Below are 22,262 nucleotides of genomic sequence, written 5' to 3' on the forward strand. Positions count from 1 at the left end.
CCAGTCTCGGTCCCGCCATGGCCACGAGAGTCCTCTCCGCCCTGGTGCCCGTATCCGCCCCTCCTACCGGTCTGGATGTATGTTTCTTTTTTATCTACTTGGTGTCAGACTTCCTTGCCATTCGATTTTCTGTCAGTTCTGGTTGTGCAAGGAGGCGCATTGTGTCTACCTACACCGCTATCTTGGTTCTAAAAAATTTTTTTTTTAAAGAGACTAACTTGAAAATTTCTGGCAAGCCAGCCCTTGCCAAATACTCATGTCAAACACTTAATTAAAATATTCAGTATCTGAAAAAGACAAGAGGAACTGATTTATTAGCCATTCCTTGAAGTCTCTGACCTCTAAACAATAATATCATATATTTTTTAATTTTATTAGCTTAACTACCATTAGAAGTGTCATGACTGAATAGGTTATGCCTTCAGCTTGTATATTCAGCTAGTGTAAGAAACGTTCACCTATGAGAAACATATTTATAAAATCCTAATTTAAAAACATCCAAATGTGAATTTCAAGAAAGCCTCTTATTTAAGGAATACACATAATAATCCCTCCTAAAATACCGGGCTAAAAAAAAAACTTCCTCCTCAATCAACCGGTCTGCTTCCTTTTCTCAAACAAGGAAGCAAAGAAAAATCATTGTTCCTTCTGCCTTCATATCCAGGAAACTCAGAGCTATATCTAGTTTTTAAATGCAATAGCTATCTAATGTTTAAATGATTTTTTTGTCCCTATGAGTACCTCTACAACCCCATTTGTATTATTGCCATTCAGAATCTTTCAAATAGTTTCTTTACTTTGTCTTGCTCCTCTTTAAGCATCCAGGAGCCTTAAAAGAATTGGAAAATGGAGTACAATATGTTTCCCTAACTCTCCTGCTACATACAACCAAAAATCCCAGACTTTATACATAAAACAAACATAAGAACACTCTTCAGTGTGGAAAAAACCAGAAGACTGACTAGTGACTTTGAGACTCAAAGAATGACATTGTGGTAAGTTCCATGAGTTTTCTTTTTGCCTCATACATGCCAGAATGGGTGCTGGAAAAGCTAAAGGCCCTAAAATGCCAACAGGCACAAACAATTTTTTTAAATTGTTCTTTTTAGGCAAATGACTAGAAAAGAGAAAGCCTAACCATACAAAAGACTTTTAGAAAATAAATGTTCTACCACAGACAAATACCACAGGGGAAAAAATGTGGCCCCACCACACCTTGCCATAAAAGGTCGAGTGAGCAGCCTAGAATTCTACCTTCTCCAGGCTGTAACACGGTGCCCGAACCCCACTGCCAGGATGGTGTCATGGAAGGCTGAGTAGGGGGGAGATTTTCATCCTTGCTGGGTAGTAATGAGGCCTGCCATCCACCTGCCCCACTGTGGTTTCTGTAGAGACAGTGTGGGATACCTAGACTTTTACTCACTCTGGCACAATGGGCAGCCCCTCCTCCTCTCAGCTGCTGTGGTGCCACAGTAGTTTTGTGGGGAAGCATGACTTCCATCACAGTCCAGACCCCCTACCCCAAGTAATGCAGGCTTCTTTCTTCTGCTGCAGTGTCAACAGAGGCCAAGTGATGAGCATGGGCTTCACCTTCCATCTGGCAGTAAGAAGATGTCAAAATTCCCCTTCTTTCTGAACATTTTCTGAGAAAGCCAGCCAAAACAGATGATTTAAATATGATCCAGAGTCTCATAAAATAATATGCAAAATTTTAACTTGCCATTAATGTTTTAATAGAAAAATCAATCATCATGCCAAGAACCAGGAAAATTTCAAATGGGATTGTAAAAAATCAATAGATTCCAACAAGGAGACGACAGATACTTAGAATTTCTGACAAAGATTTTAAAGCAGCCATCCTAAAAATGCCTCAAAAAGCAATTATAACCATGTTTGAAACAAATAAAAAATAGAGATTATCAGCAAGGAAGATAAAAGTATCAGAAAAGAAATGGGAGATATAAGGAAGAATCAAATTAAAATTTTATATTTTTACTGTATATACAATAACTGAAATTAAAATAAAACCCCTCAATGAATGAACTAAACATCAGAATGGAGAAGACTTGGAAAAATACCAGTGAGCTGAAAGATAAACAATAGACATTATTCAATCTTAACACAGATAGAAAACAAAGTAGGAAAAAAGTAAGCACAGCTTTAGAGACCTAAGGGACTGTAACAAAATATCTAATATTCTTGTCACCAGAGTCCCAGAAGAACAGAAGAAATGCAGCAGGGCTGAAAGAGTATGGAAGAAATAATGGCTGAAAAATACCTCAATTTGACAACAGATATAAATCTACAGGTGCAAAAACCTGAACAATCTCCAAGAAGGATAAACTCAAAGAAATTAACACAAAGGAACACTATAATAAAACTTCTTAAAACTAAGACAAAGAAAAAAACCTTGAAAATAGTGACAAAGAAACAATACCCTATCTACATGGATAAAATAATACAAATTATAGCAGAATTATTGTAAGAACCAGAGGGAAATGGCACATTTTTGTTTCTGATAGAGGATTGTCCTATATCCAATAAAGCTTATCACAATGGAATTAAACTAAAAATCATTAATAGAAAGAAAACAATATCTCCAAATAGTTAAACACTAAAAAACAAAGTTATAAATAATATATGTGACATAAAGGAATTTTCAAGGAGAATTTCTTAAAAATACATTTAACTGAATGAAAATGAAAATAGACTTTATTAAATTTTGTGAGATATAGCTAAAGCAATGCTGAAAGGCAATTTTATAGTATTAAATGCACACATTGGAAAAGAAAAAAGTATCAGATGAAAAATCTAAGCTCTGACCTCATGAAAGTGGAGGGAAAAAGCAGCAAAAGTGTAAATCAAAGCAAGCAGAGTAAAGAAATAAAAAGCATAAACAAATGACATTGAAACCAAAAAAATAATAGAAAAAATCAGTGAAACAAATACCTGGTCCTTGGAAAAGATCAATAAAGTTGATAAACTTCTAAAAATGACAAAGAAATAAAAAGAAGATACAAATTACCAATATCAGAAATAAAAGAAGAATATATCACTATAGGCCATGTAGATATCAAAAGGAAAATAGGGAATATTATGAACAAACTCTACAACCATAAATTTCACAAAGTAGATGAAATGGTCAATTAAAAAAAAATACAAACTGCTACAATTAACACAATAAGAAATAAGTAATTTAAATAGCTCTACAATTATGAAGAGAATTTTATTTGTAATTTTAATATTCCTTAAAAAATCTCTATTCCAAGATAATTTCACTGGAGAATTCCATCAAATGTTTGAAAAAGAATTAACACCAATCTACACAATCTCTTTCAGAAAATAGAAAAGGAGGAAGCACTTCACAACTCATTATATGAAGCTACTATTTCAACATGATATAAAAATAAAACAAAGACAATACAAAAAATGAAAACTACAAACCAATATGCCTCATAAATATCATGCAAAACCCTTAACAAAATATTAGCAAAAAGAATTCAGCAATAAGTAAAAAGAATTACATGCCATAACCAAGTAGAATTTATTGAGATGATTCAATATTCAAAAGCCAGTCAATGTAATTCACCATATTAACAAGCCAAAGGAAAAAAAAAATCACATGATGATATCTACTGATGAAGAAAAATTATGTGACAAAATTTAACACCAATTGTTATGGAAAATTCTCAGAAAAATAGAAATAGAAAACTATCTCAACTTGATAACAAACAATGACCCAAAATCTACAGGTCTTATTTTACTAATGATAAAAAACTGTCAGGTACTACAGGTAGCAATAGGAATACAGAGGAGAATAAAGGGACCTGCACTCAAGGCATACGGACATAAAAAATCTGCAATTATTATATAGTGTGAAAAGAGCTATGATAGTACATACGGAGGAATTCTGTGATAATTTAGTAGATGGTCATCTAATCCAACCCAGTGTTTGAAGTGCAAAAAAAAAGAGGGCCAAGAGAGATGAAGAGGAGGAGGGAATCTTCAGAAGAAGGGAAAACATCTGTAATGGCCCATAAGACAAGATGAGTATTATTGACAGGTATGCTTTATGAGGACGTGATGGAAAAGAGGAGCCCTGATCTAGCCCAAGCTGTTCGGACTTCAGTTCTGAGAGAAATGGGGAAACACTGGTTTGTTTTGTTTTGTTTTAAGCAGAGGAAGGATTTGAGTAGAGTTGAATTATCGGTGTTTGAGAATGTCCTTAGGAGTATGAAAGGTCAGCATTAAGGACTCAAGGAGAGGAAGGAGGCCAAGTAATATATAATGATGGTCTGAATTAAGGCAACAGGAGTTAGTTACATTGTTTTGTTCCCTAGACAGCCAGACTAATCTCTGGACTTCTGAATCCACATTCAGGACTTTATTAGTTTCATGTACTGTGGAGGAAAGATAAGAAAAAGGGAGTTGCACCCTATAGTCTTAAAGACAGGAAAATGGGAAAGTTGGGTGGAAACTGAAAGATTTTTAAAGCTCAAATTTCAGTATGAGACAGCAAAATAATAAAGGATTACATGGTAAAAGACTAAGAGCTAATTCTGATTTTCTACATGCCCCAGGGAAGTTAGTAGGCCTCTACAAGCCTCAGTTTCCTCACCTAGAAGATGAGATAATAAACCTCATCTTACACAGTTTTCTTTGAGGATTAAATGAGATGATGAATGTAAATGTGCTTTGTTAACTTGAAAGAGAGCAAGCAATTATAATGAACAACAAATACTCTTTTGTAAATTATCTGTTTCAGACCATCTGCAAAACTGCCCTTGAAGCTGATATATTCATTCTTGCTAGTCAGATTTTTATTTTTGTTTGTTTTTTCAGCACTGGTAAGGGATATACGCAAGTGGAAGAGGAGACAAAAGATGGAGGAAAGAAGAAAGCATAACGAACATTTGTGCTGCACCTACTATGACCCAGGACTTGAGCCATGAGCTTTAACATACATTATGACATAATGTCTCTCCTGTTTTACAGACATGAATATAGATGGAGGAAAGTTATGTAGTTTGCTAACTTCACATAGCAGGAATTCAAAGAGAGCTGGATGTAAGAGAGCTAAGACTGTCTTACTTTAATTCTTTTGTTCTTGCCACCACACTAAGCTGTTCCATTCCCAGGAGCTATGCCTAAGGATAAACTAAAACCACTTAAAACCAGCATGAACCTAAATGTACATGTTTTGAGTGCACAATTTCACACATCATCTATACACTGTATTGCGTGTTTACCACCCCAAGTCAGGTCTCCTTCCTTCACCATTTAAGCCCCCTATACCCTCCTCCACCTCCTTCCACCTGGCAATCACCACACTGTTGTCTGTGTCCATGAGTTTCTTCTCTTTTGAATACTTTGCCTGAAACTTATACAATTTTATCAACCAGTGTCACCCCAATAAATTCAATAAAAAGGAAAACATTAAAATAAAACCAGCATGAACCTCATGTGCAATGATCTAAGTGGTATCATTGGGACCTGGGAGGCTCAATGTTGCCTAACACAGTGTTTGACATGTAGTAGGTGCTGAAACACATTTTTAAATGAATGAGAGAGAAAAATGACAAATCAGTAAAAGAAGCAGAAGTCTTTGAATACCTCCAAATTCTTTTCCTGATTGCCTAATCTCTCAAATTATTTTACCATGTATAAAGTACAGGTTATGTGCCGAATAAATAAAATTTTAAATTGAATTTGTTGGGGTGACATTGGCTCACAAAACCACATAGGTTTCAAGTGTACAACTCGATAAAACATCATCTGCACACTGCACTGTGACCTCATTGCCCCAAGCAAATTTCCCCCCTTGGCCCACCTCCACCCACCTCCCATCCTCTTTCCCTCTGGCTATCACCACACTGTTGTCTGAGTTTGTGTTACACGTATGTTTGTTAGCTTAATTCCTCCACCTTCTTTCCTACAGCCTCCAATGCCTCTCCCCTCTGACAGCTGTCAGTCTGTTCCATGTTTCCATGCCTCTGTTTCTATTTTGTTCTTCAGATTCTTTTGTTCATTAGATTCTACATATAAGTGAGATCATATGGTATTTGTCTTTCTCTGACTGGCTTACTTCACTTAGCATAATCTCCAGGTCCATCTATGTTGTCACAAAAGGTAAGATTTCCTTTTTATGGCCAAGTAGTATTCCATTGTATAAATGTACCACCGCTTTTGAACAAATAATGTTGAATGAATAAATACATAATGCTTTTCCCTTTTTGGTGAAAGGTGAGGTTCCAATAGGAAACCTTACAAAACAGAGATCTCATTATTGATCTTCACACTTGGCCTCAATGACATACCTCTAGAGTTTATCCTGGGATAAATGACATTTGGGAAGGGAAGAGAAGAAGAGCTATAGGATAACAGCCTTTTCAAGCCAAAATAAGTGAATAGGAGGAAAGGAAAAAAAGGAAGAATGACAGGGAGGAAAGGTCAGAGCCATTGAAGATAAACTACTGATGGAAAGGGGGAGGGGATGGACAGGAGGCAGTCTTAAGCAGCAGAGCAAGCAAAGCTTTGCTCACCTTCCACTCACCTCCTGCTGCGTGTCCTAGTTCCTAACAGGCCAGGGAGTGGTACCAGTCTGTGATCCGTGGGCCCGGGGTTGGAGACTCCTGATAGACAGCACTATCTACCACAGTGTACAGCCATGCCTACTTGAAAAGTAGGCAGAATATCCTTTACCTTCTCCCTAATGTTCTTTTCCTGTTATAAGGCTAGACTCAGAGAAAACAAAGAAATGTGCTGGATTCACTGACAGAACAGCACTGTGATTTCTCTTGCTGCAAGCTAAGTGGAAGGCTTCATGAACTGGGTCAGAGTCCTTCTTGGATTCTGGTGCACAGTGCTGGAAGGAAGCAAATTATATTTTTGAATTCTATAACAATGTAAGGAGAATTTTTTACATGTTCAAACAGTTACACTGTTGTGATACACAGTTTCAGAAGACCTAAACTTAAATCCTGGTCCAGCTACCTACGCTTTCTTTGTTTCCTTAAAACACATTAACCTCTGGAAATAGTGTGATATTTGATTGCACCATGGTATACATGTCCTTTTACAATCTGCCTGTAGCTTACTTTTCCTAAAGCGCCTTCTATCACTCTGTCCCCTTCGTCCTAGGTGTTCAAAGATCTAGCCAAACCAGACCACTAGAAAATTTTTGAACTTAATTTTCATGCCTCCATGTTTTTGCTCATGTTATTCTCTCTATGCCAAAGGGCCAACCTATCATCTACTTGTCTCATTCCTAACTGACCCTCCCTTCTTGATGGAAAATTCCTATCTATCCTTCAGGATCCTTGCCCCCTTCCCCAAAAAACAAAACAAGTCCTCTGTGAAGTCTTTCCCCAGTAAAGCCTAGGACAGAAAACCTACATTTCCTCACTTTAATCATACTATCATGGAAGTTGGGAATTAAAAGATTCATTATTAGATGCAGAAATAGAAACTCAAAGAGATTAAGTGATACCCTTTTCTCACAACCCTGACAAGTATAGGAGATGAAATTTAAATCAGGTATGTGCTCTGACAGAAAGCTGAAATAATGGGTACAAGCTACAAGGAGATAGGTTTCAGTTTAACATGAGAAAGAATTTACCAACAATCAGATCACTCCAGCAATGAATTGGACTGACTCACACTACGAAAGGTGAGTTCCCTAGCACTACAGGTATCTAAAAAGAGGCTAGATAACCATTGGACCAGCTCATGATAGAGGAAACTTGTATACTCTAAAATTTCTTCTGGCTTTCTGAGATTCTATATCAACATTCATGTGACAAAAACAAGCAAGCAAACAAACAAATAAAATGTGTTCAGAAAACATACTGGTTTTCTCAGAGAAACCTGTTTACTCCTTAGATGAGTAGCTTGTGAGCCAAACATCCTTTTCAGCATTTGTTAGAATTTGACCTTTGAAAGAAGAGTTCTACAGATAAAGGCCAGATCCAGAAGTTTGGGTTTTTTCACACTTTTTTCACCGAAGAACAAATTCTAAGAAATTTGTGTGAATTTGTGATTTAACTTTTTTAAGCTCATTAAACAATGATTCTTATATATGCTATCTTCTCTCTCTTTGTTTTAGCATATTTAGAATTGCGGATATTCTTCAGTATTTAATATTCTCCACTTTATATATAATTCAGATAGAATTTAATACAACTTACTTATATCAGTTAAGTACTTGTCATTCTACTCACCTACTTGGAATATCTTGGTCAAGTGAGCTCAGTGGGGTGGGTTTGTTTTAGGCAGGTTTGTGATGAACTGGTCAAAGGGACTATGAAAGTATTTAGCCAAGGCTTACCTACAGGTGACCTCGCAATAATAATGATGAAATGCTGCCCAAACTGAGCCTAGCACTTGGTAAAAGGTCTCTCTTATCTCCTTCTTCCTGACTCAAGGCAAACCTCGTAGGAGAATTAGATGTGGTCTAGGAGCACAATGGAAATTATGGCAAAGCATAAAAGACAGAGTCAGAATGAGAGGAGATCAAGCATCTGACAGGTTAGGTTAGCACAGTGATGAAGACAGTCACTGAAGCAAAAGGCCAGGAATTGATGCAGATTAGGAAAAAAGAATTTGAGGCAGGTGAGGCTTCACATTTTATAATGAGACCATGAACTAAGTAGTGAGGAATGGATGCCTGATTACTGCATTCCAGAAAGGAGCATATTGGTAAGCTTTGTGCAGATTAGGATTGACCAAGTTTTCTTCTGTGAGGCTGGGTAGATTTCCTCCTGTCTTTCCTCCTATCTTCCTGGAATAATTTTCTCAAACTTTGCAGGCTTCTTATAGTATGTCATATCTTTCAATGATAGTATTCTCTGTGGCTCTTTTTTAGGCCCTCTTTTCAAACATCATACTTTTACTAGGCAATATCATTCATGGCTTCAACACTGATGGTTCCCAACTCTGTACCTAAATTCTTATCTTAATTATGTATCTTAAGTTCCTGTCCCATATATTCCACCCTTTACTAAATAGTTCTACTTGATGCCTTCCAGGTGATTCAAATTCTACATGTCTAAACTGAAATCAGAATCTTCAATTATATTTCTCCACTGTTCCCTATTCTCAGGGCACAACACCACAATGTATGGAGTTGCACACATTATGCATGACTTTTAACTTACTCTCTAATCTAATTTACCACCAAGTTTTATTGATTTTACCTCCTAAATATCTCTCAAGCATTTACACTTTCCACTATCCCATTCCATCGCCTTTATACCAATCTTGACCATCACCATCTCTCAACTAAATGAATATATTCACCTCTTTACTCATTTTTCAATGATCAAGTCTTGGTCCCCTCCCAGTTTTTCCTCACCCACCAGCCAAAATGATCCTTCTCAAATGAAATTCCAAACAAACTGTTCCTCTGTGAAAACTCTTTAAATGATATCTTAGGAACTTTTCAAAAATTATTTACTGTCGAGATAAAGTTCAAACTCCTTAACATAACTTACAAGGCATTTTGTGATGTGGCTTCTGCATACCTCTTTACCCTCGTTTAGCACCACTCCCCACCCCACTTCTCACCCACTCCCTCCCACTTATCCCAACCACAGAAGCCAACAGGGGTAGGACCAAGGATGAGGCTAATAAGATGCCAAGGGCACAAAATTTAATAAGGCACTCAGGCTCCGGCGCAGACCCTACATGTGCACAACCCTAAAAATAAATGCCTCTTTAAGAGTGAGGGGCCTAGTGTCAAAATTTAAGAAAGCACTACTTTACAAGGTATTAATTTTTTTAATCCCAGTTTAAGAAATGAAAAAACTGAGACTCAAGGTGTTTAACTTAAATTGCCCGACATCAGCCATCTGTCCACTGTACTGTGCATCTAAAGCTGGTGCAGAATGGTACTGAACATAAACTATAGCTGAAAAGAATGTTTTAAAATGCCCATGGTCATATAACTATGAAGCAGAGGATTTGAACTCCAAAATCATTTTCTTTTTATACTATACCATATTGTTGCTAACCTTTTTTTATTTTTAAAGAATAAATTAATAATAAAATATGAGCTAGGGGACAAAACTGCAGTTACTCACACTTATTAGAAATGACTCATTAATACTGGATTAGCTATGGTAGGATGAAAGGATTTGTTTTATTTTTAAGCACCAGAAAATTTTTAGCTTACTCTCTTCCTTTTCAAATTATTCCATCTCTCTGTGGGAATACTGAGATTGTCAGAAGCTCCTTACTTCCTTCCTAGGAAAATGTATTTGCACTCATTTAAAAATAAATTAGTGACTACAGATGATACCTCTTGTAGGTTAGAACAGATTGCATTAACATTAGCTTGTCAATTTTCTCAAAGGATTTGTCAATCATGCCTGTTATAAAATCAGAATACACCAACTCCTGGCTCTGTTTTCATAGTACCATAAAATTTGGTATATCAAAATACATTACTTTTATTCAAATATGAGAGAAGAATTTTACGAAAACATTCCTTTCATTTGATTAGCAATTGGAGGGACTGCTCTTAGAACGGCTCTAGCCTGGTGCTTACATTGGAGAGAGTATATGAAAAGACTATCCTCTCTTCTCACACTGCTCCAATTAGTCAGACCCCAGAGTTTTGATTATTGACCCTGAAATCAGAGAGCAAATTAGAGTGTTCATGTGTTCTTTCTCAAATATGTGCCAAGCTCACTCTCAACTACCTTTATAGAAACACAAAGAGATTCTTAACCTGTTTTTCAGAAGACATCAGAAAGATGTCACCAAATATCTTGCCCTTTTAAAACAGTAATACTCAACAGATTAATGAGTTCACCTCTTGTTAGAAGCAGTTTCCACCATAAACCTGGTTTAAACATACCCAGCACTCTGACATCATTCCACAAAGAATCTGAGAAGCAAACTATCAGGGACGGGAGCGGGGGGGGGGGGGGGGTATTGGGGGGAAGCCCTCCAAATTTATGACTCCAACCCATCAAACTCCATCAACCAAATACTTCCAATTCCCTATAAGATCTTTCAGGCCTTGACTCTCCTCATCCAGTTTTCAGTGTTTCCTGGCTACACTGAAAACTGTGACCTACTCGGGCCTCTCCCTCTGGCTCATTTACTCCAGCTACATAGTACACTCTTGGTGATGCATTTTTCTTTGATTTCAGCATTATCTTCATGTTTAGATAAAGAAAAATCTTGCCCTGGCTGGGTGACTCCTTTTACTGGAGTGTCATACCATGTACCAAAAGACTGCGGCGGACTCAATTCCTGGTCAGGGTACATATTTGGGTTGCAAGTTGCATCCCCAGTCAGAGCACATAGGAAAGGTAACCAGGTAACCAACTGATGTTTCTCTCTCTCTTCCTCTCTCTCTCTATCTCTCTCTCTCACGCGCATAAGTAAACATATATTGGGATGAGGATCAGATAAAGAAAAATCTTGTCAGCCTCATCTCCATAAAAATGCCTCAATGAATAGCATGTCTTCATGTGCTATAAACCTGTTCTGGAAATCTGAGGGAAATAAAGTACATTTCTCCTGCACACAATGAGCAGTGAAGCAAGCACCCCTAGAAGGCACCCTTTCTAGTGTCATCCTGTCTGATTTTGTTATCCAAGTTTCACCAGCCCCTTTAAATGAGTTGAGTTTGTTTTTATTTTTCTTTTAACTTACTTCACATGTCAGAGAACATCATGGCCAACAACCCCTAAATTTTATATCTTGGAGATTTTACCTCATTTCCTTCATTCCTAGCTGAAATACTCTGGGAAATGACTAACTGGTTTTGCTTGAATGAACCAAAGGTGATTCAGGCAGCTCCTTCCTAAATCACATGGCTGAATGGGGAAAAGGAGCATTTCTAAAAACAAGGAAAGCATCCTGGGGAGACAGTACTATAGCTGCACACTGCACATAGCTTCCAACTTCATTCTAAAGTGATATAACTAAAAAGAAAACACAATAAGCACAAATATCTGTTTAAAGGAATGAGAAAAGAATTTGAATTTAAGCTTAATTATCTACTACACATGTAATTCTAAACCAATCATTTCACCTCTCTGAGCCCCACTTGCCTCAGCTACAAGCAAGAGAAAATGTGTACTACAGGCAGGTAGAGATAAATGAGCTTGCCTATGGGCTTCTTGAGTAGAAATGTCATGTCTGTATTCCCAGCACTTCAGACAAACAAAATAGAAGGTCAGCGATAGTTGAATGAACGACTGTTGGAATGTATGATTCATTTAAGACACCCAACCCTGTGCCTACTGTAGTCCTAGTTACATAATTGGTGCTTAGCTTTTATTATGTCCACACTCCCAAAGAGGCACAGTAATGTTAGTTTTATCTGCTTTAAAAATGCCTCCTGTTTCATGTTTTTAGGTCTTCCCTAAAGATAAAACCATCCTAGTGGTAACCAAAGCTCTGAAAACATCTAAGTCTCCCTTCTAGCTCACTCATGCTAAATTACCAAATAGTGTAAAGGGAAATGCAAGAAAAAAGGAAGTTAACTCTAAATCGATCATTTCTTCCCCTCTTCAAAATGAACAACAACAACAAAAATGGCATTAAGATTATATGGAACTAGAAAAGCTGTACTGGCTTTGAAATGCCATATTTGCCCGTAGTTCTGGACGCACACCAAGTTTTCAGAAGACATCAGAAAGACGTCACCAAATATCTTTCCCTTTTAAAACAGTAATACTCAACAGATTAATGAGTTCACCTCTTGTTAGAAGCAGTTTCCACCATAAACCTGCTTTATGGTGGAAATGACAAGTTTTAGTCATTTATCTTTTCCAAAAGGAATTATCATGATTCAAAACCAGGAGACTGTGAGTATATGCAAAGGGCTAGATGGAAGCCAATGTTTAATGAAACACTGGTGAAATCTTCCCAGAAAAGGCTGGCTTAGTCAAGTTAATCCAATCTCTTGTGAAAGCAGATTTGCTACAACAGCAGCTGCCATTTATTGAGCACCTTCTAAGTGGCAGAGCCAGCATTAAAATCCAGATTTGTCTGATGCCAAAGTTCATGCTCTTTCCAATAGGCAATATTGCTCTCTAATCAAAACAGCTCTGAAATTCACTAAAGGACTTTCCTGTGATTGCATCTGTGTTCATTTTACCACATGCAGGTTTAGCCACTGTATTGATAGGATTTTCAGGCTTTCACAACTCCATGACTGTTTAAGGGACTCTAAGTGAGTATATTCTAGAAGCTTCTCAAGCAAAGAAGGTAGACCTGTTAAATCAGCCCTGCATCCTCATGGGATTCAGCAGCTGTCCATCTCTATTTCCCCGCTGATTAGCTTTGAATGAACGGTAGAAGTACACAGCAAAAGCCCAGTATCACAGGAGCTTAGAAGAGTAGATTAATATTTATTGAGCACTTAGTATGCGTTAGGCTTTATACTAAGCAATGCACATATATTTAATGCTCACCACAATTTTCTTAAGTAATATTATTATTATTCTATAGAAGTAACCAAGGCTCGGGGAGATGAACGTATAACTTCTAAATATAAAAGGCATGACTGAAAACCAGTTTATGATGCCTGTTGAATTCAAGACTGTTCTTTTCAGGGGAAGAGTGTCAATAAGGAAGAGGAAAATGGGATGGATTATTAATAAAGGCAGATCCTAGAGGCAGGTAGGAAACTATAAGGAGAAGGAAAGGGTCCTGAGAAGTTACATTAGTCATTGGCACTAACAGGTGTGATCAAGTAGCAGATAGGGGGAGAGAGAGGAAGGAAGGGGAAAGAGAGCAAGAAAGGAAAAAAAGTTGATATCCATGCTCAGACACTGATTACCTGAAAAATGTTTTCCACCCTTCCCTGTTCTCATACACCAAGACTCTGACCTATACAAAGCCAAGATCTTCAGTAAAAGATGCATCCTCCAGTTATCCCAATCCTCTTTAATGAGCTTTGCATGTGAATTTTTAGTTAAAGAGAAATTGACAAGAGATGTACTTCTGGAATGAAACAGAGATGGAAACCTCAGCTTTGGAATATCAGCAAAAAAAGGTATCTCAAGAATAAATAAAAAGTAGAAAGAATTCACCATAAATAAATTAACATAAAATAAAATGACATTTTTACTACCTAGAACTGAACTAAGGCCAAAAAGAGGGACCAAGAGCCAATAATCACGATGAGCACACAAACAACTCTATGCATGAGAAAGAAGGGTGACTCATGAAGAAGACCATTAGGCAATATAACCAGTTTTTACTTCCTCAGCCTTGAGCCTAGCTAGCTAGACCTCCACTGGTCAGTATATTGATTGGAAGTCCAAAATAGAACATTTGTCCCTTGCTACAAGATATCTCTATATATATCTACATAGATAGATGATAGATAGATAGATAGATAGATAGATAGATAGATAGATAGATAGATAGATAGATATACCATTTTGGAGAGACCCTGTTACTGAAATTAATAAACCCATCAACCCAATAATGGCCTCATTTTCTCTTCTTTGTTTCTACCAGCAAATGAATAAACTCCTCCTGCTCAATGAGTTTGTCAGGATATGAAGGTTATTTTATCTGAGTAGATATGACTCAAAATCACTCTGAAAAGAAAAAAGGAGGTCGAGCCTTGGCTGGTGTGGCTCAGTGGATTCGGTGCCTGCCTGAGAACCAAAGGGTCACCAGTTTGATTCCTAGTCAGGGCACATGCCTGGGTTGCGGGCCAGGTCCCTAGCAGGGTGCGAGCAAGAGGCAACCACACATTGATGTTTCTCTCCCTCTCTTTCTCCCTCCCTTCCCCTCTCTCTAAAAATAAATAAATAAAATCTTTTAAAAATACTATTTTTATAAAAGGAGGTTGATAATGACTATTTTAAAGGTGAAGATGACACTAGCAAGGATGGTATATTTCTCTTGGGATCATAAATTTCTTTTGGAAATTTAGCTGTTATGTAGCTATGTATTTTGGTACTTATTTTCTTTCTACTCATTCATTTAAAACTTTTACTAACTACCTATTGTGTGCTATCAAGTGTGTTAAGCACTAGGGTACAATATGAGAAATAAAACATGGTTTAGTAGGTAAAGAAAGATAATCATATAATCATACAAATCTAAATAGCAATACATATTACCAAAGAGGACGTAAGATGGCCAACAGACATATGAAAAGATGCTCAGCATCACTAACCATCAGCAAATTAAAACCACAATGAGAGATCAACTCATGCCTGTCAGGATGACTACCATTAATAAATCACCAAACAACAAGTGCTGCCAAGGATGCAGAACCCTCATGTACTGTTGGTAGGAATGCAGACTGGTGCAGCCACTGTGGAAACAGTATGGTGTTTCTTCAAAAAATTAAAAATGGAATTGCCTTTTGATCTAGAGACTTCACATCTGGGACTATAATTGAAGAAACCCAAAACATGAATTTGAAAGAATATATGCACCCCTATGTTCACTGAAGCATTATTTACAATACCCAAGATCTGGAAACAGCCCAAGTGCCCATCAGTACATGAATGAATAAAAATGTTGTCGTATATTTACACAATGGAATACTACTGAGCCATAAAAAAGAAGGAAATCTTACATTTTGCAATAGCATGGATGGATCTGGAGAATATTATGCTAAGTGAAATAAGCCAGCCAGAGAAAGACAAATACCATATGATCTCACTTATATGTGGAATCTAATGAACAAAATAATTTAAAAAACAAAATAGAAACAGAAGCATAGAACAGCCTGAAAGCTGTCAGAGGGGACAGGGTTGGGTAAAAAAAAGTAAAGGTATATGCATGTTTGTAATATGTGTATACACACATATACATATATATGTGCACACATGCGCATGTCACATATATGAAACATACACAGACACACATAGGTAATAGTACAGTAATAGCCAGAGGGAAAGGAGGATAGGGGGAGGTGGAAGAAGGCAAAGAGTGGGGAGGATAAATGGGGATAGAAAGAAACTTTACTTTGAGTAAGGGGTGCATGATACACTGTGCAGATGATGTTTTGTTGAGTTGTACACTTGAAACTTGTATGGTTTTATGAACCAATGTCACCCCAATAAACTCCATGACAAAATAAAAATTTTAAAAAAGAGAGAGTGAAAGATGATTTAAGAGCATGTAAATTGGAGTGATTTAGAACACGAAGGTAGGTTTCTCTCAGAAGGTGTCATTTCCCTGAGATCTGAAAGTTGATTAGAAACAATAGACAAAAGGCATGTTTGTAGGTGTGGAAGAAAGCTTTTCAGGTAGAGGGAACAGCAGCACAAAATCCTTGAGTTAGGAGGCCTCATGACACACTCAAGAAAGTAAGAAGCGCCCTGCCGTGGCGTGGTGTGGCTCAGTGGATGGGTTGCTGGTTCGATTCCCAGTCAAAGCACATGCCTGTGTTGTGGGCCAGGTCCCCAGTAGAGGGCATGTGAGAGGCAACCACACATTGATGTTTCTCTCCCTCTCTTTCTCCTTCCTTTCCACTCTCTAAAAATAAATAAAATATTTTAAAAAAGAAAGAAAGAAAGAGGGCCAGAGTGAGTGGAGCACAAAAGAAGGACACCAGTGTGAGAGGAAACTGAAATGTGGGCAGGGAGCCCCTCTTTTAAGATCCTGTGGACAGGCCAGTATATTTCCTAAATCTTAGTCACTAGGTCCTAGGTTTATGATTTCTTTTACATATATCTGCATCATTTTGCCAAAAATATATTGTTTAAATCAACCTCATTTCATTTTACTTAAATAAATCGCTCATTTACCATATTTTTCGGACTATAAGACGCACCCCACCCCCAATTTGGGAGGAAAATGGGGGTATGTCTTACAGTCTGAATGTAGCTTACCTGGCTCTCTTGGGTGGGGCAGGGGGCTGTGATGGGGCAGATTTTTGTTCCTCCTCTAAAACCTAGGTACATCTTATGGTCCAGTGCGTCTTATAGTTCAAAAAATATGGTAGTAAGTAAATAAAATTTTTAAAATGCTAGGCTTTTGCAGTCCTTTTTTTTTTTAAAGACCCAAGCAAAGTTATTTGTATAGATTCTGGGGTTTGAAACAGGAAGGTAACAACATTCTTTTGCTGGCAGCAAGGATCAGAGGGAGAGACTGTGGCAGTGAAGCTAAGACTAGACTTTGGGAAGCAGGATCACCAGTCTAGCCCTACCCCCTTTCTCCAGAGCTCACTCAGTCCTAACCTTAGTTCTTACAGGACGGTTTAAGGTATATTTTAATTAAGGTTGTTCATTTTCTTATAACCCTCACCCAAGTCTTAACAAAATAAACTCCATAGAAGCCCACATTGAAATCCAACATTTAAACTCCCAGTGCTAAGAGGCACAATAGAGTTATGAGTTATGGCTTTTGACTCTATCGGTCTATTCCTGGCTTCATCGTTAACATGGTGTACATCTTTGCCCTGAGATTTTTAGTACAACTTTAATTGTCATCTGTGTGGTATGAATTGTCCTATTAAAATATAATTTTCAAGGAGTTAAATTTATTTACTTAATTAGAGGTCTATTCTCTCCTCAATATACACATTCTCAAAAGTCAACTCACATCTGCAAATGGAGGGGGCTGGTGATAATATACCCCTTAGTATAATAACATCTAATTACAAGGTTGCATTAGTGCACTCAGTACCTGTAATCACATAAGATGTTATCTAGCACCAAGAGATCCCGTGCTCATCTCTCAATACGAAAGGCCTTGAAGCATGAATGTCAGGACCAACCATGGCTCCCTCTGACCCATGTGCAGAACCTCTGATTTTTCTTTTCCCACCCAGAGGTTTGGAGATTCTGATGCCATCATTTGACTAGTGACAAAATACAAAGATTTCCAGAAATAATAATTATAACACTAGTAACAATCATGAAAATAATGTGCAATGATACATTACCGTTATCATAGGGTTTAATCAGTTTTCAAATGTTTTTCCCTATAAACTTTTCCTTTTGATCCTCACAATGATAAAAATAGAGCAGGAATAGTCCTTTATGAATAAAGAAATTAAGGCTCAACAATGTTTACACATGGGGGAGCATCTGGAAATGTTTACAAGGAACATAGGGAAATCTGAGATTACTTTTCCTGGTATTTCCAATGAGAAAAACTACAGGGTCATGGGAAACCAATGGAACTCTCTAATCTCAATTTCTTATCTGCCAAATGGTCTAAATTATAAGATATGGACATAGAAGGAGAAAATAAGACACTAGCATTTACTGCAGGACAGAACTAATACATGTAAATGGGGCCTAGGCCTCCCAAAGACACTGTCCACAGGACAAAGATTGCCACCAGGCCCAGACTCAGGATACTGAAAGATCTGTTCCCCTGAGACCCCTTAAAATACCAGAGAAGAAGGAAGCAAGATGGAGCACAAAAATATAGGCATCAGCATCAAACCAAACCCATTCCTAGGAGATTCCAAGCTCCGGTATTCAGGAGCCATTTGACGTTGGGTCTTTTCGATCCTTGGTTTCCTAATCTGGAAATGGGGATAACAATGTTTCTCTGCTAGAGATATCACGAGGGAAAAAAAAATTAGTGTATGTGTGACATCTACTACAGGGGTTGGCAAACTTTCTCTCTAAAGGGCTACACAGAGGCAGAAATCAAATATATTATATAGGCACTAATGGAACAAGAAAGAAAACAAATGTCCTAAAAATTTTTTTGGAAAAATATAAAATATAATAAAAAACTAAGGTGCTTTTTTTGTAATACAGGTTTAACAATCAATAGAATAAAATTGGGGGGATAATAACATTTCACTAAATTGGGGTTCAAAGCTGATGCTGACTATCATCAATTGCAAAGGGCCATCTGTAAAACTCATTTTTATTCACATAAAAACAAATAAGCTGGATTTGACCTGGGACTATACTTTGCCAACTTCTGGTGTATTATGGTAATGGCCTCCAATGAACCACACCTCCCCATATTCATACCCTTGTTTAGTCCTCTTCCTTTGAATCTAGGTTGGCCCAATGTGGGCTTTTAATCAATAGAACGTAGCAGAAGTGTGATGCTGTGCCAGCTCTGGGCCTAATTCTTACACAGGGGCCATGCTAATCTTCTCTGTATTGTTCCAATTTTAGTATATGTGCTGCCGAAGTGAGCACTCTGGGCTTAATTCTTAAGAAGGCCTAGCAGCTTCCACTTTTGCAATCTTTGGTGCCTTAACCCACTATGTAAAAAATCCAACTACCCTGCTAGAGAAATCATGTGGGAAAGATACATTAAGAGAAAAGGATCCTTGACTACAAGGAAGAAAGAGAGAGGGTCCCATTTATATTAGCTTCCCAGCTGAGCCTCCTTCTCAACCATCAGCCAGGACCTACTACCATACACGAGTGAACCATCTTAGATGTTCCAGTCCCAGCTGAATCTGAGACCTGACCAAAGTCACATGAGAGAACCCAAATGAGACCAGAACTGCCCAACTGAACCTAGTCAATTCAAAGAGTTATGAAAAACATTGTCATTATGTTTTTATTTAAGTATAGTTAGTATACATTATATTAATTCAGTTTTGAAATATAGTATTTCAACATTTACATACCTGACAAAGTGATTATTACATTGTCTTATAATCACCATGTCAGTCACCATGCAAAGCTTTCACAATATTATTGACAATATTCCCCTTCACCTTATTCATCCATCCCTCCAACACCCTCTCCTCTGGCAACTACCAGGGGAGATCTTTTTACTATGATTCTGGTTTTGTTTTGTTTTGTTTGTTCATTTGTTTTGTTTTTTTCTTGATTCCACAGATAAGTGAAACCATATATTTGCTTTCTTATTTCTGACTTATTTCACTTGGCATTAATACCCTCAAGGCCCATCCATGGTATCACAAATGGTAAGATTTCATTCTTTTTTATTACTGAGTAATAGTTCATATATGTCATATATATTCATATATATCACATCTTCTTTATCCATTCATATATCTGTAGATACCTAGGATGCTTCCATATCTGGGATACTGTAAGTTATGCTGCAATAAACATGGGGGTGCATACTCGTATATCTTTTTGAATTCGTGTTTTTGCTTTCTTAAGGTAAATAACCAGAAGTAGAGTTGCTGGGTCATATGATAGTTCTATTCTTGCTTTTTTGAAGAATCCCTACATTGTTTTCCTCGGTGGCTATACATATTTTCAGTCCCACTAAGAGTTCGCAGGGTTCCCTCTTCTCCACATCTTTGCCAACACATTTTGTGTTATTTTTGATAAGTCATTCTGACTGGTGCGAGGCAGTACGTCATTATGGCTTTGATGTGCATTTCCCTGACATTAGGCAAGTTGAGCTCCTTTTCATATGTCTGTTGGCCACCTATATGTCTTCTTTGCAGAAATGTCTCTTCATGTTCTCTGCCCATTTTTTAATTGGATTTTTTTGTTATTAAGTTGAATAAGCTCCTTATATATTTTGGACATCAACACCTTATTGTATATATAATTTGTAAACATATTCTTCCATTCAGTGGGTTGTATTTTTGTTTTGTTAATGGCTGTTTTATCCCAGTGAATTTTGGAATGGTTTGTTACATAGAAACAGACAGATGAATCAGTACATACAGTGCCTGGCGAATAGTAAGTTTTGTTTCTATACGTGAATAGTAAGTTTTGTTTCTTGTTCCTCTTTTTCATCACCTTTAATCAGATTCCAAGAAAAGCATTCCACTACTTAACAAGAGGCACACACGATCAAACCTGTCATGCAACCTGAGACACAGGCCACACTACAGATCCTGTGTTATATTCAAACTGTGTAAGTTAAGCACACATGTTCCTCTTCTCCAGCCACAGGACACACTGAAGGCGCATGCTGAGATGATGGCATCACAAGATGGAGGGACCTGAATCCCCATATGGATTTGAGCCCCACTCACCTAAGTCATACCAACATATTTTTGGTTTTATACCTAGGTTCTTCTTCTGCTTTGCTCTACCATTTAAACTATTTATTAAGCTTCAATCTATACCTCCTGGGGAAGCTACCTTGGTTTTTGTTGTTATTGTTGTTTTCTTCTATTTTGACTTTTTAATAAAATATAAAACAAAAAATTCACTTTTAATAAACATACAAGCAACTATGTTTTCAGAAAATGAGCACACTCGTGTTACCAGCATGCAGATTAACAGAATATTACCAGCATTCAAGAACCACTCTCCATTTTGTGCTCTCTTCTAGTAATTTCCCCAAGAACGACTACTGCCCCGCCTCCAACACAGAGATCAGTTTTGCCTATTTGGGAACTTTATAAAAATGGAATTATACAACATGTACTCTTTCTTATCTGGCTTCTTTCAATCAACACTATGCTTGTAAAATTCATCCATATTGTTGGATGTGATTAAAGTTGTAATTCATTGCTGTATAGTACACCACTGTATGAAGATACTATAATGTATTCATTTTACTATTGATGAACATTTACTTAATTTCCAGCTTTAGGCATTTACATATTGTGGTACTATGACTATTCTTGTAGATCTTTTTGTGAATATATATATGTATTTCCTTTGGCATATAGCCAGAAATAGAACTTCTGGGTAGCAGGGTTTATACCTGTTCAAGTTTAATAAGTATGGCTAGTTTTTCTAAGTGGTTCTATCAACTCATTATAAAAGTGTATGAGACGTCTATTGTTCCACAGATTCACCAAAGCTTAGTACTTTCAGTATTTTAAAATTATTATCATTCTGGTGACTGTGTGAAGCTGCTGCCTTTTCAATTATTTCTGCATCAATCACTAACATTCAAAAAAAATTTTCTTTAAATATAGAGTTAGAAGGTGGAGAAAATTCAACTGAGAACTCAGGTACTTATGGAAGGAAAAATAATTATCTATAAATGTTTTTATGTTCTTGCCATTATATTTAATTATTTATTAAAACTAGTATTTTAATCTTAAATAAGTATTTCAGAACTTAATTCTGACAACTAGTAATGACTTTAAGAATAGACATGAGATACACTAAAAGAATTCAGAATTTTAATACTTTATCTGTTCAGGCCAACAACCCAAGATTCAAGAGACATGGGTTTCAGAATGGCCCTGCCACTAAAAAACATTTACTCTTTTCTTCAAACTTCTTTTTTAATTGAGTTTATTGATTTTAGAAAGAAAGAGGAAAGAAGAGAGAGAGAAGAGGGAAAGGAGAGTGAGGCGGGAGGGAGATGGAGAGGGAGAGACAGAAACAGAGGCAAGCATTGACTTATTGTTCTACGATACTTAGTTATGCATTTATCGGCTGATTCTT

General features: G+C 37.1%; 1 protein-coding gene and 1 non-coding gene across 4 annotated transcripts in view; both read right to left on the reverse strand.

Moving 5' to 3' along the window:
• The window catches only part of AGBL4 (AGBL carboxypeptidase 4), a 1,086,758-nt gene that overhangs the window by 779,327 nt on the left and 285,169 nt on the right, over nt 1-22,262 (reverse strand). The window lies entirely within an intron of this gene.
• LOC112314676 (U6 spliceosomal RNA) lies at nt 19,004-19,109 on the reverse strand. The gene has a single exon (XR_002975811.2). It is a non-coding gene; the product is annotated as a U6 spliceosomal RNA (small nuclear RNA).

Source organism: Desmodus rotundus, chromosome 3, assembly GCF_022682495.2.
Source record: "Desmodus rotundus isolate HL8 chromosome 3, HLdesRot8A.1, whole genome shotgun sequence".
NCBI lineage: Eukaryota > Metazoa > Chordata > Mammalia > Chiroptera > Phyllostomidae > Desmodus > Desmodus rotundus.